The following is a 15,384-nucleotide window of genomic DNA, read 5'->3' as shown; positions in this document are numbered from 1 at the left end:
CCCACCAGCTCTGACCTGTGTGCACAATTCCACCCCTCTGTAGCTCAGTTTCCTCCTCCATAAAATAAGGATGGTGTTGTGAGGATGACATTACATTGTGTAGGGAAACCAATTAGCACAGTGTCTGGTTCTAGTTTACAGTCCACGCTCCATTGATCAAAATTGTTTTGTTTTGTTTTTAAGGGATGAAAGTTATTTCCCTTTAAGCTAACTTTGTTAAATGGCAACCTGGGATTACTAAAGGTGAAATCAGGAAAACATTCATCTGAGAAACTCGTCTTTTAAATGTGTACTTATTAGGTTTCTGATATGTGGCATGCCTCCTATACAAGGCCAAATAAGCCAACACTTCAGTTGAATTAAACCTGCTTTTCTTATCAGAGAGACAAACAAAATCAACTGCAAGAGTCAAAGTGCCCATGGTATTTTTAAAAGCATGAGTCGTCCAAAGTCAGCAAAGGCATCCTCATAACGGACACTAGGTCCTTGGGCACTGCTTCTCCTATTACAGTGTGTATAGGAATCGACTGAAGGGTGGGGGAATCTTTCAAAATGCCTATTCAGATTGGGGAATCCAGGCAGGGCCTGAGACTCTGCATTCTAACAAGCTCCCTGAGGAGGAGGATGCTGCTAGCCCTGCATGCTCTTTCTAGCAGGCTCTGTGACATCCCCACAACAGGCAAGAGAGACCATACAGCTCAGCTGCTTCTACCCCCACTGCCTGCCTGTCATTCAGGTGTCCCTGGGATGACCACATGCCTGGTATCACCATGATAAAGGTAGGAAGCCCTTTGAGAATGCCTAGAGACCTCACTTTTGGCCAGGAAAGGGAAATGTGGCAAGCAAAGGACGCACAGTGGGGCAGGGGCTTACATGTCTATGCCTTTGCAGCCAACTCCTCACTCGCCGTGGCTGGCCCCTTTAAGTCCCCGAGTGGGTTTCCTCACGGGTTCTCAGACTGTGACCCACACTGGGATGGAGGATGTTCCCAGGGGCCCAGAAGGTTCAGGCCACCTCAACCTTAGTCTCAAACCCCAACATGCAAGTTTGTTTTTCTGAGCAGCTTTCACATTCAAGCTCCTGTTCCCTGTGTATTATTTTTCCCGTCAGCAGGAGGAGAAGCCTTTGCCCTAGCACGTCAGGGATCTCAGAGGAAGCAAACGGAAAACTGACACACACAGAACTGGTCCCAGGGGCTTCTTACACTGAGCCTGTAAACAGGAAGTTGCAGGTACACTCTGCAGGAATACTCTGGAGTTTGCTGCTTTGTTTGGCTGCCATGCGGCTCACTCAGATAAACTGGGGAGAGGATTATCAGAAACTCACTGAACCTGCTTGCAGCCCATCCCCACAACGACAATGTTTGATGATATCAGAGCTGCTGGGCAAAGATTTGCACCTGGGGAGGGGCTTGAAGAGGGCAGGTGGGTGTTACTACAGGCTTCCGGCATATGCCCTCTGATTTGTCTAAGCCACTTCCCAAAAATCCCTCCGTGTTACCCACAAAAAGAAACATTTCTCAGGGCCAAGAAGGGTAGAGAAGCCGTGCCCTGGATGGCGGCTGCAGCCAGCCTAGCTTTCATCAGCAGGCAAGAGGAGAAAGGGGAGATGGGGTGCCCGCTATTAGCTTTCATCACTGTTCCATGTTTTCAGAGTGCCCGCTCCGGAGGGGGTTGGGAGAGAAGAGTTTCGGGATTTGTTCAGCCTAGGTATACATAAATAGTAACAAACAAAATGCCTTTTATCAGCTATTTCCCAGGAAACAGGAAGAAAATTCTTCTCATGGCCAGATTATAAAAGAAGAGGCTCTCCATTCTGGGAGACAGCCCTCTCTTCTTCCCTCTCCCCGTGCGGACACTAAGTCACTGTTCCTGACACCCACCGGGAGGGCCCCTCCTGGAGGGCAGGCAGGGGCGGGCTGCCCAGGGCCGGGCAGCTGCTCAGAAGACAGGTTCACTGCCAGCCAGAGCACAGACATGCTTTCCCAGGCAAGGAGAGGTTACGGAGCCTGCTGGGTAAACTGGGAATTACTAACCACAGGATGAGAAGAATCAGAGCTGAAAGCTGGTTGTTGGCTTTACTGGGAGTTGTAAGCACGCTAGGAAAAAAATGACAAATATATTTTAAATACTTTTTTCCCCAAACTAGGAAGAGGCACTTCCAATAATTCTGTCAAGTGAAGCACTGCAGTGTTCTCTCCTGCTGGTATTTCAAGGCTGGTATGGTTATTTCTTCACACAGATGGCCTAGAAAACACTCTCTCTATATTTTTTTCTTTCTTCCTTTTTTTTTTTGCCCGAAAGAACTTGAGTCTTTCTAATCTTCCCATTTCTTATTTTCTTTCTTTAAAGAGCCTTGGAGATGATTTACATTACAGGAGAATTTGAGATTCTTTCTTATCATAAAAATAATAAGTCCAACCTCCTACAATTATTACCATTTTATCCAGCACTTACAGTGTGTCTGGCTCTGTGCCAGGGCCTCACACCAGGGCTTCTCAAAGACTGATGTGTGGTAGGTAAGTAGTTCTATTTTTAATCCAACTGGTTTTTGGTGTGTTTGTTATTGAGCTATATGAGTTCTTTATGTATTTTGGATACTAACCCTTTGTAAGATATTTTCTCCCATTTGGTAGGCTGCCTTTTCATTTCCTTGATGGCTTCCTTCTTGTGCAGCAGCTTTTTAGTTTGATATAGTACCATGTGTTTATTTTTGTTTTCTGGGTATTTCAATTTGATTTCTGGGTATTTACCTGAAGGAATTGAAAACAGGATATTAAAAAGATAGCTGTGCTCCAATGTTTATTGCAGCCTTGTTCACAATAGCCAAGGTATGGAAACAACTCAAGTGTCTGTCAACAGATGAGTGGATAAATATATATACATATATAAAAAGGAATATAATGGAATGTTACCAATACAATGGTGTGTGTGTGTGTGTGTGTGTGTGTGTGCACATACGATGGAATATTATTCAGCCATGAGAAAGAAAGAAATCCTCCTATCTGCAACAACATGAATGGACCTTGAGGGCATTCTGCTCAGTGAGGTAAGTCAGACAGAGGAGGCCAAATACTGTCTGATATCATTTGTATGTGGAATCTAAAAAAACCAAACTCTTGAAAACAGATAACAGAATGGTAATTATCAGGAGCTGGGGATGGGGGAATCAGAGAGATGTTGGTCAGAAAGTACAAACTGGCAGTTAGAAGATGAATAAATTCTGGAGGTTGAATGCAGAGCATTGTGATTATAGTCAACAATACTCTATTATATACTTCAAAGTAGCTAAGAGACTAGATCTTAAATGTTTGCACCACAAAAAATAAATGGTAATTTTATGATATGATGGAGGTATTGGGTCCTGGCCCTACCTCAAGGTCCTTAGCCTTGATCACACCTGCAAAATGGTGGTAATCATTTTGTAATAAATATAATAAATGTATTAAATCAACCGATTGTACACTTTAAACTTACACGATGGTACGGGTCCGTTACATCTCAATTAAGAAAAAGACTGATATGTAAACAAACCACCTGTAGAGTTTGTCTTCGGTGTCTCTGGGAACCTGAGTGTCTAACAGCTCCCGGGAAAGCCACCACCGCTGGGCCCCTGGACCACATGTTGAGTAGCAAAGCTGATACCACCAGTCTCATCTCATGCTCATATCATCTGGGTGAATTGACTTTTTTTAAAGGGGGCTAAGGGGTTTTCCCTACAAAAGTGAAGACTGGCCCTAAACAGTCTTCAGTTTGAGAACAGGAATTGCTGACATGGAAAGCTGAGCAGCTATAAATAAGATACCTCTGGGCAGGGATATGCCCAGGCTCAAGACATTCTTCTTAGGCTACGAAAGACAGGAGTACGGACCTTGGGCTTTATAGACAGAAAGAAGCAGACTCAAGTTCTAGCTCTGCCACTTACTAGCTGGAAGGTTCTAAGTCAGTCAGCTCTGCTCTCTGAACCTTAGTTTGTCCATCTGTAAAATGGGGGTAAACCTACCACCCAGGATGGTTGTAAAGGGAAAATCAGAAAACACATACAGAGCACTTCACATCTGCCTACCACCTAGTACCTGCCCAATACATGGCAGTTATTCATGGATTCCATAAACTTAATGAGCACTTACTAATTTCCAGGTCTGTGCTACACACCAGAGGAATAAAGGGAATAGACTGATGGCATAAAAACAATGACCCCCAAATATGTCCATGTGCTCATTCCCCAAACTTGTGAACATACTGCTTTATGTGGCAAAAGGGATTTTGCAGGTGTGATCAAGGCTAAGGACCCTGAGGTAGGGACGGGATCTTGGAGTATACCAGTGGGTCCAACCTAATCACATGAACTAGAAAGTGGAAAAATTTCTCCTGGTTGCTGTCAGAGAGAGAAGCAACATTGTTAGCTTTGACAATAGAGGCCACAGGCCAAGGAATGTGGGCAGCTTCTAGAAGCCAGAAAATACAAGGAAACGTATTCTCCCCGGAGCTTCTAAAAAAGAACAGTGTAGACATCTTGATTTCAGCCCAGTGTTAGACTTCTGACCCAAAGAATTACAAAATAATAAATTTATGTTGTTTCAAATTAGATTTGATGATTTGTTACAGCACCCATAGGAAACTAATACAACTGACAGGGTCCCTGCTTTCATAAAACTTAGGTTTCTAATGTGGAGAGACACAGTAATGAGTAGAAAGATAAACATGAAAGGAGAAGATTGGATTACTTGCCATGAACATGTGAGGTGAGATGATAGAGAATGAGTTTGGGGGACTGAGTGCCCAAGAAGTCATCTCAAGAGGGGACATTTCTACTAAACCCCAACAATAAGCAAGGATACGGAGGAGAATGGCCTGAAAACAGATGTAGGCAGAGGGCCTGCTAATTCAGGGCTTAAAGAGAGAGCAAGCTGTGTGTGTTTTCACACAGAAAGGGGGCCAATGAGGCAGAGTGGTATATGAGGTTGGAATGGCCCCCAGGGGCCCAGGCCGTGAAGGAGTTCGGGCTCTAGGTGTGATTTCCATTAGTCTGGGACATCGTCAGCCCATTCTGTATGTCAGAGAGAGTTACCAAGACCTTGCAGAGCTCCAGAGGCCCAGCACATCAGTCTGTAAGGACTGCTATAACAAAGTACCACAGAGTGGGTGGCTTAAAGAACAGAAATTTATTTCCTCACAGTTCTGGATGGCAGAAGTGCAAGATTAAGGTGTCAGCAGAGTTGGTCTCTTCTGAAGCCTCTCTCCTTGGCTTGCAGGTGTCTTCTCTCTGTGTCCTGACATGGCCTTCTCTTTGTATGTATCATTGTCCTAATTTATATAAGGACACAGTCATATTGGACTAGGGCTTTACATATATGACCTCATTTTAATTTAGCTATCTCTGTCAAAGTCTTGTCTCCAAATGCTGTCCCATTCTGGGGCACTGGGGATTAGGACCTCAACATATGAATTTGGGGGGGGGTATATGAATCAGTCTATAACACCTGGAAAATATTGGTTCTTGGTGATGTTAGGGATTGTATTACCAAAAGACCTCTTAGGGAGAGAACTGTATGTATCTGAAAGAAACCCCTTCATAAGCCACTTGGTGGGGTGGGGGAGACTTCCCACAGAGCAGCTTCTAAAGTTAATAGTTGACCTTCTGAGAAGATGGAATTCTGTAACAACAGACTTGAACAGCAAGGGAACTGGGGTGTGCAAGTCCTGCCTGACTCCAGCACCTGCTAGCATTTAGAAGTTTGACTTATTTTTCAAAAAATGTGGCATTACTGAATCCACCCTGGATGGCATCGAGAGAAACTGTGTCCTGGCTTACCAGGCACCGCTACCTGGAGATGGGATGCTCTCTGGCTAACATTGCCAAATCTGTGGTGAAATCTAACTCTTCGTGAGAATTTAGATCAACTTAGTCACAAAGCGCTTTTCACAGTTCATCTCTTTAGAGAGTATCTAGCTATCAGCTATTTATCCCTTGCTAGAAGATTATCAGATGCCATCCAATATCAAAACCTATGACAAAGAAGAAACTCACATTCATGGCTAGAAAAAAGTGATGACATCCACCAGAATTTCATTCAGGGAGAATTAGAAGTTGGAACAAAGCAGTGTGTATTCAATATTTGAGCAGTAAGCACTCAATACTTGGGTGAGGGGTGTAGAGGACCAGGGCTGCTATTACAGAATTCCAGAGGCCAGTTCCTGGAGCAAACTCCAGAATACACCATGAGTAGCGCCCCCTGGAGTTATGCAATACAGAGGTACTGGGGAGACCCCCAAATGGCCTATTCTGGTTACAAATGTGATCCCAAAACTACCTTCTGGCAAAGGTGGGTTTCCTGGAGGCCTTTTGTCTATGGGCCCCAGGAATTCACTGAATCCAAAACCATGAAAGGTGGGTATTTCTTTGCATCACTGGAGGGAAACCAGGCAGAAGAGGGAAAACACCTAGTCTTTGTAGGTGTACAACATCAGGTTGTACGAGATTCTTCAAGAATTTGCTGTGAATATGGGATGGGCCTCTGCCCCCTGATCACATAAATCTTTAATAAAATCTAGGCAAATAGATGTTTTTGTGAACAGCAGCAAGAGGACTGGATTCTGAGTCCTGGCTGAGCCTGAGTCAGCACACACAGAGGAGGAGACATCAGACATGTAGTGTAATCAGTGGCGGCTCTTAGTCGTGTGTTGAGCACTACTACATATACAGGCAGTGAGGCAGGAGCAAGGAACACACTTATTCTAAATGGACATGTCTGAATATTTTGTGTGTGATAAAATATATATAACATAAAATTTACCATCTTAACCAGTTTTAAGTATACAGTTCAGTGGCATTAAGTACATTCACATGGCTATGCAACCATCACCACATTCATCTCCAGAACCCTTGTCATCTTATAAAACTGAAACAGTCCTCATTAAACAACATTTCCATATTCCTACTCCCCCAGCCCCTGGAAACCCTCATTCTACTTCCTGTCTCTGTCTACATACTTCATGTAAGTGGAATCATCTTATTTCACATAGCATAATGTCAAGGTTCATTCATGTGTAACACGTATCAGAATTTCCGTTCTTTTCAAGGTTGAATAATGTTTTATATATTTAAAAACTTGTTTACCCATTCATGGACATTTGTGTTGCTTCTACCCTCTGGCTGTTGTGGAGCTACAAATAGCTGTTTTGAGTCCCTGCTTTCACTTCTTTTAGGTAAAAACCAGAAGTTGAATTGCTGGGTCATACGTTAAGTCTGTGCTTAATTTTCTGAGGAAACACCTTCCTGTTTCCCACAGGGACGGCACCATTTTACATTGCCACCAATAATGTACAAGGTTCCAATTGCTCCATATCCTCCTCAACCTGTTATTTTTATGCATTTTTTAATAGTAGCCATCCTAATGGGTGTGAAGTGGTATTTCACTGTAATTTTAATACACATTTCCCTAATGACTAGTGATACTGAGTAGCTTTTCATGTGTTCATTGGCCATTGGTACATCTTCTTCAGAGACAAATCTGTTCAAGCTCTCTGCTCATTTTTAAATCAGATTGTTTGGGGTTCCTTGTTGCTGTTGAATTGACAAGCCTGAATTTTTAAGTCCCTATGAGACTGATCTCATTTTTCTGACCCTAAGTCACCCCCCATTAACAAAATAAATGATCCACGATAATCAAAGACTTCCACGCATCAAATAGTGAACACCATTTCTAAATCCCTGCTTAGATACTGCTCAGAGCAGCCTTCAGCTTCTGAGACAAAATTGGAACTATCTAAGATCTGAGTATAGGCTTATAGTCCCCCCACAGTTTGCCGCTTTCATCTGGTAACCTTTAATTTGCAGTGGGTGGACATACCCTTCACCCAGTCCCAAAACTGCAGATACTGAGGCCTAAAAAACCTCAAAGCCACAGACATGTGCCCCTGTGAGCAGCTGCCCTGAGTTGACTGTTTCCACTTATGTGCAGCTGGTTTTCCTTGGAAAGCAAAGGAGACTGTGGGATAAGTATTGAGAAAAATCCATCTCTCCTTGGTATCCCAAAGCAAGACAAAGTGAATCAGTGCAGGATTGAGGCTGTTCATTCTTAAGAACACATTTTTCTTGCTTTGATACACGCAAATTTGAGCCCTGAGGAGACTGGTCTGAAAAGTTACACAATATATACCAAAATGTCTACTTTTAGCTCCAAGACATTTATCTGTTCCTGACCTTTGTACAGGTCAGGGCCTGTGTACATTGAATATTACCTGCACGGCACAGTGTATCACAGAATGCATGTCGCATGTGTATGATACACTGCGTTACACAGCTGAGCATGGCAAGCACATTAATGAAGCTTCATGCCAGTCTATGGGCCAGTCACTTTGCTAAGCATTTCATGTGCATCAGGAGCACTAAAAAGGAAAGGCCTAGGGGAGGAATCCCAACTCTGCCAGCTCTTAGCTTTGAGACCCTAAGCCAGCTACCTAAGTCTCAGTTTCTTCATCTGAAAAATGGGAACAATATTGCCATATGCCATCAATTCTAAGATGCACAACTGTTCACATTTTAGCAGATCTGAAATCAGAACATGTCATACAACCAACAGAGCTTCAGGTTCAATAAAAAATGGCATTACCTGTTCAACAATGTTTTTGTGAGGACTGAAGGAGATCACACGTACAAAATGGTGAGCCTTGGCTGTGACACATAGTGCTAAAATACATATCACCAAATCATCCTGAACCCCTGTCTCCAGCTCTGGATCCCCCCACAGTTGCCTAGGGGGCATCTTAACTCATCAAAGCAGGACCCTGACTTGGTCAGGGTCCCCCCATACCTGCTCCTCTTGTCTTCTCCTCCTCAGCAAGTGGCACCACCTTTCACCAGCTGCTCAAGGCCAAGAATCCAGAGTCCTCTTGCCCTCACGCCTGAGACAAAATCCATCCCCATGTCTAATGACTCCATCTACCAAATATACTGGGAATCTGACCACTTCTCACCACTCCCACTACTACCGTCCTGGCCCCAGTCGCCGTCTCCTGCTGCCTTTGCTATTACAGCAGCCTTTGGACTCAGCTGCTGGCTTCCACCTTGCTATGTCCCCTCCTGCCCGTGGACACTCTTCAGCCACATGCAGCCACGAGGATCCTTTCAGACCTAAGTCCCTCCCCTGCATGGAACCCTCCTAGCTCCCTCTCACTCAGAGCACAACCCACACCTCCACTGGCTACCAAACCCTGCAGGACCCCTTCTGACCTCTCATCCTTGGGCAATGGGTCCCTTCCACTCCAGCCTCCTTGCTGTTCTTTAACCTGCCAAGTTCATTCCTGCCTCAGAGCTTTTGTAGCTGCTGCTCTTGTCCCCTCTGCCTGCAATGTACTTCCTCGCCTCCATCAGATTCTATATTCTCATGTACATGGAAAATACATGTAATCATTTGTTTACAGTCTCTCTCCTCCTGAAACAAAAGCTCCTTGAGGAGGTCAGAGACTGACCGTCTTGTTCCCTGTTTTTTTCCCCAGCGCCCAACAGTGCCTGCACACATAGTAGGTGTGTAACAGACGTGTGTTGAATGAAGGTGTGTTGAGCAGACAAATTAGTGTGTGTTAGGTATGCTTTCTAGACATATGAGGATATTTATGTGTATGTTATGTATCCACATATACACACTATTCATATATATATGTCTCTCTATATATATATATCTTTATTCATACCCATAACTCTATCTATATCTGTATTTATCTATAAAACACAAAGCAAGACATACTCATTTGTAAAGGGATACAGACTAAGATTTTATTTCTGGTTCTGTGTCCCTGGAGGAGTGCTGGGGGCAAAACAATGTTGCATTTGAAGAGACACACAAGTCCACGGCCACGCAGCTGCCAGGCCTGTCAGAGGCCAATTTCCAAACTGCACTGGATTATCTCTCAAAAATCACAGCATCAATTATGGGAAGGGAGAAAATAAGAGCCAACAAATGTTAGAGCTAGAAGGCTTTTCAATGCCTTCTAGCCTAGAGTCACCAGAAGCACCCTACCACCCCCCTCCCTGTGCCCTTTGGCAGACATTACCCTCAGACCAGAGCGCTTTTCCCCCACTGATCTTCCAATTCCTTCTCAACATAGTGCTCCAGGCAGCCTCAACCACTCAACTGAAATGATCTGCCATCCCAACTCCAGCTCACACTGATCAATTTTTGGATTGAGATTCTGAGGCACAGAGAGGAGCCCTTATTTGTGTGAAATTACATAGTATGCCAGACACAAAGTCCAGGCCACCAGGGCTGGAAACTACTGTGTGTTCCCAAGGTTAGACATTAAGCTGGAAGGGAATTTAGAGATTATATTTAATGTGACATCACATAGTCAGAAAGTAATCATCAAAGAAAAGATCATTCACCTATTACTCCTGCAATAATTTTCAACCACTTACAGCCAAAGGCAACTCACTAGTAAAATCACCTCAAGAATCAGACTACCGCTGGCTGCCATCAAGATGCCAAATAGAACCAACTGCATTCAAAACACCAAGAAGAAATTTCTTGTCTTTTGGGAGACCAAGAGACAGCTCAGCAAAAATAGAAAAGGGCTGAGAAGTTTGAATGGCAGAAAGTAGGACAGAGAAACATATTTGCCAACTAAAAATGGAACCCCAATTTTATTGGGATCTCCACCCCTTAAACATGGTAACCCTATCCCCAGCTCCAGATTAAATCCACACTGTCCACACCAAATATGCAATCCCCATTCCCTCTGACTATAATGAATATAAAATGTCATGTGAAACAGTTCTGACCGCACTCCTGCTGCAGGGCTCCAGGGAAAGTTTGCTCCCTCTAAAACTGAGAAACACACACACAAAAAGTCTCTTTTGCCTTTGGCAAAAAAATTGTTGCAGTCTGAGTGTGATGACTAGACTGTGGCAGCCACTTTGGAACTTTTAAGGAAGCAGCCTGAGGCAGGTCTGACGGGCCTAGGACACCAGAGCAGAGGGACAGAAGGAAAGTGAATGCTTGATAACATGGAGAACTAGGGAGTTGACCAGCCCTGGAGACTTGCTACCTTGGGTCAGAGATCTTTCTTCATGTTTAAGCCATTTGAAGTTCAGATTTCTGTTACCTGCTACTGAGAGCATCCTAAATGGTATATATCTGCCAATTTCCATCCTAAAGATTAAAACAGGATCAGTCAAAGCTCTAGGTCCTTCTCAACTCCCATAAGATCAGATATGCAAATGGTCCTGGGATGGAATAAATCCCCTAAATGTGCAAAACCTAATCATATCTCTTCTTCTAAGAAACTTTGACAGTGTGTTACTACCAGAAGGGCAGATGCCAAGACAGGAGCTAGTGTACAGAGGCTTTATTAAGAGAATGCCCATGATTTATTAAGGGAATGTCTGTAATAGAAAATTGGGAGAGCACAAGGGCTTGGAAAGCAGTCAGACGATGATGCCATGTGACAGTGAGGAGGGATGGAAGGAAGACTGGACCGAAACGTTCTCAACGGCCGCAGTCTCTCAAAGGCTTGACAGTACCATTCTTGAGCCAAATGCTGCTGTCAGAGGAGGTCTGTGTCTGCCAGACTCACCTTAGTCCTACTGCCACACTTGGTCATGGGGTGGGAGGCAGGGTCTCCACTTAGATGCAGCCAGGGCCCTTGGTCTCCTACACACCCTGTCAGTAGATGACTGGCTGGGGTATTTGGTGGCTGTCACGGGCTGCTGGAAGAAATGGGGCCCGGAGTCTGTGTGATGGTCATGTGGCCTGCTCACCCAGGCACTCAGCCAACCTCTTCCAGGGATGTTAGCTCATCCCACCCATGCTTCCTGTGGATTCCTGATTGTTGTCACTGTTGTGGGAACCCAAGGGCAAAATGCAGTGGGGGACCAGGTAGCATGAGAGAAAGCTGGGCTCCAAAGGTCCAGAAGCCACAAGTGTCTAAGTATCAGCATCCAGACGGTGGACTTTTATAGGCCATGTAGTCTGGGGCGGTTTGAGGCCATTTAACCTGTTTCTCACAGGCCAGGAAGAACCACAGCTGACATCTGAGTTATGCCTCGCATTTGAAGGGTATCAGCTCAGCTGCTGCAGCAGATAGAAAACACAGTGGCTTGAAGGAGAGAGCAGTCAACTTGTCTCGACCTCACTGGGCGCAAGGCAGGAGCTGGGGTGCAGGCTCCACTTGCTTGTGGCTCTGCCCTCCCTGGAGCACTGCCGAGTCATACTGGAATAATGCCTTGACAGCACATGCTCATGCCAGGCACTGTTCTCAATATTTTGTAGATATTAATCCTTTAACCTATCTGCCTATGATATAGATAATATTATCTATATTATCTCAGTTTTACAAAAACTAAAGCCAAAGAGGTTTAATCACAATCCATGCCACAATCTGTGCTCTTGACAACCATGCCTAGCAAGAGGGAAGGAAAGGGGATAGTGGAAGGAATGCATGCCCCTCTCCCTTTAAGATCACAGGACAGATGCCATTAGTTGGATGGCCACCCTTGGTGGCAAAGAAAGCTGGGAAATGTAGTCCCTAGCTGGGCAGGCATGTGCAATGTATCCAGTGAAATTTCTACTCTCTGCCTAGAGTGGCTCTCCCAAACTTTTGCTCTTATTTAGGCCATTATTTCCATTGCTCAAGACCCAGTTCACCTTCACTGAGAAGACACCACCACCCCAACCCTGGCTGCATTAAGTGCCCCACCTCCAGACACACATAAACTTCCAGGACTCCTTCTATGTACACTCTGATCATATGTTATCATAAGATCCTGCAGGGGCCCAACAGGTCTACAGATATGGTTTCTTTGGCCCATTTACAGTTTTTAAACAACAGAAAGCAAATAACACAAAATGTCAAATATGTACCTCTCCCTTAAAAATCATAAGCATAGCAAGACTGGGCAGTTACCCCTGTGTAGCAAAAGCTATCAGGGGCTGAGTAGCTCCCCAGTATCTATACAAAGGACACATGTATGCTTTTCACACAGACCCCACCACCTTCCCTAGTATCACACCCTGTCTGCTGTATTTATTTATGTTGCCTGCCTGGCTCCCATAGGAAGTAGCAATTGCAAACCCCTGGACCATAGGTTCCTTTGGGGGCGCGGTGTGCCTCATCTGCATGTACCTTGCACTTGGCACCCCATATGTGCTCAAATATGTTTATTGAGCAGGTGAAAAGATCCACTGAAATGTTCAGGATTAAATTGCATTGCAGCACAGGCTTACATTCCACCCACACCCTTTTCAACCCTCACTCCAAAGAATCTATATTTAATTGTCTTTGCAAAATTGGAGCCTGCAAGCAACTTCACACAAGATCCTTTCTAAACGTCAGAAATGCAGCAGCTTGGCCGGCCTCGTGCTCCAGCCTATTAATAGCCCGGCTGCCTCTGCTAGTGTTGCCTGGGCAGCTGCATTGTTCACAGTGGCAGAAAAGCAAAGGCGACCTTCTAAGTCAGACCACCCCCTCTGTCTCTCCCAACCCTCCCTGATGCCCTTCCTCACCTCTCTCTGCCCAGCACGCCCACTGTCTATTCTGCAGGACACTTATTTATTTACTTTTTGTCAGCACTAATCAGAGTGGTGGGGACGGAATGAGAGTGCTGGCCCATGCGAAAGTGCTGTACCACGGTCTCCAGGGAGGATTCCGTGCTGCTTGCAGCACCAGAGGTCACTGTCACCTTGGCCTTGAGGTGGCCTGTTTACCAAAGTGAAATGAAGATATCAGTCAGATGTCAAGGAAATGCTAATGGCAGGCGGAGGGACACAAAGCTGGCCGGGCACAGGATTGGCTGGGCCGGACCACCCCTTCCTTCCCAATTCTGCAGCACAAAGGCCCCAGTGACTTAGCAGTCTGATGAAAGGCCAGCAGGCAAACGTCAGGTCTCTGTTGTACACTCCTCTCAGCCTGGTTGCAGGGCCTGCAGGCTTCCTCTCTCCTTTTTCCACATCCCTCCCCACATCTATTTAACTGGAGAAAGGGTAAGTGTTCATTGGAAACACTGGCCCACCCTTTCCCTATCTCTGGCAGGAAAGCAAGCCTTGTCCCTTGGGGCCCAAGGTTTGTAAGCACAAGAAGAGGCAGCATCATTGTCCTCCGGCTGTCGATAGGAGAAGCAGGGTGTTGACCATGGCTCATCACTTAGGATGGATGGAGTGGCTTCTGCAGCAGAATCGGACAGGAAACAGTGCGGCCTTGTTTACCGCTGTGTGACAGATAGCACACCTGTGTGGCCTCTCCACGCTGGGCCTCATTAAGACGTCACTACCTGAAACAGGACCCCAGGATTGTAAGGTCCAAGATGAAACAGGCCTATTAGGTCTGTCTCCCCTGAGAGCAGCTGTTTTTCGAATTCCCTCCACTGCTTTTGTGGGGGTAACAATGGAGACAAGGTTCCCGCCCTCTGGGAGTTGGGCTCCAACTCTGGGAGCGCTGGCCAGCAGGACCCGTTTCCACCCCACAATCTTCAGGCAGCCCCTCTCCACCCTCCCAACTTCAACTGGCTTCTCCTTTGGGCTCTTTTGTGAGAAGCTAAAGTGTTACATTGTCCAGGTTTTCTGCAAACTCTTCTGCTCCTCAGTCGAGTACTCAACCTGCTTCCATCCTTCTCTGGGCTTTTTCCTCCAGTCTTGCATTTGTCTGGATAAACCCATCCTTGCCTGGAGCCCTGCCCTGCCATTCTCCAAAGCTGGGCCACTCTAACCTGCTGACATCATTTCAGGGTAAAATAGCAAGAAAGTGATGATCTCTTACACATTTCCAGAATGAAGATGAAATTATCACCAGTGCACAAGGATGCTTCTTACCACCGATGAGAAGGCTGTGCTGAAATGTGGTTGCATGTTCCCTGCCACAAGGATGGAGATTGAAAGGAAAGCCACCCAGGTTCCTTGCAAAGCTGAGAGCAGAACTTTGGTGTCCATCAGCCATGCCGAGTTCCTTTGGTTCCCACAGGTCGCTCACTTTATGATCATTTGGCAATCACTGCCCGTAGGATTTTGCAGAGTACTGGGTCCTGGAGAGAGAGTAGAACTGGGAGGGCAGTGCTAACCTGCAGCAGGGACTCAGGAGTTCTTTCCAAGTCTGGAGGATAACTGCAGATCTCCCCTGTGGGCAACATGTTCTGGGAGGTGAGACTGATAGGAGATGAGGTTCCTAGGTCTGAGTAGTGTACACTGCATTCTCTTTTCCATATTTCATGGGGCACTGGGGGTGGCTGGGCAGTGGTGAGCATGGCATGGACTATGGAGAAAATCACCCCCTTAGAGCTCAGGAGAAACAGTAACAGAGCAGTCACAGTTCGCCTTTCTGCAGGAAATCAGCGATGTCTGGCAGAACCGGCCCTGTGCGTGTTTGGGGTTTCTGAAGGTGGAGGGCTCCGTGGAAC

General features: G+C 45.6%; 2 long non-coding RNA genes across 3 annotated transcripts in view; one reads left to right on the top strand and one right to left on the bottom strand.

Moving 5' to 3' along the window:
- Positions 1 to 15,384, bottom strand: part of LOC140848506 (uncharacterized) — a 113,009-nt gene that overhangs the window by 68,996 nt on the left and 28,629 nt on the right. The gene's annotated exons all lie outside the window — the stretch shown is intronic.
- Positions 553 to 9,425, top strand: LOC140848285 (uncharacterized). 2 transcript variants are annotated; one of them, XR_012128846.1, is made up of 5 exons: positions 553 to 779; positions 1,114 to 1,231; positions 2,149 to 2,219; positions 2,352 to 2,518; positions 8,843 to 9,425. It is a non-coding gene; the product is annotated as an uncharacterized lncRNA (long non-coding RNA). The 2 variants fall into 2 exon arrangements; XR_012128850.1 differs by having other exon boundaries at positions 1,111 to 1,231.

This window comes from Manis javanica, chromosome 1 (genome assembly GCF_040802235.1).
Source record: "Manis javanica isolate MJ-LG chromosome 1, MJ_LKY, whole genome shotgun sequence".
Taxonomy (NCBI): domain Eukaryota; kingdom Metazoa; phylum Chordata; class Mammalia; order Pholidota; family Manidae; genus Manis; species Manis javanica.
Note: the sequence above shows the minus strand (reverse complement) of the source record. Positions and strands in the feature narration are given on the sequence as shown.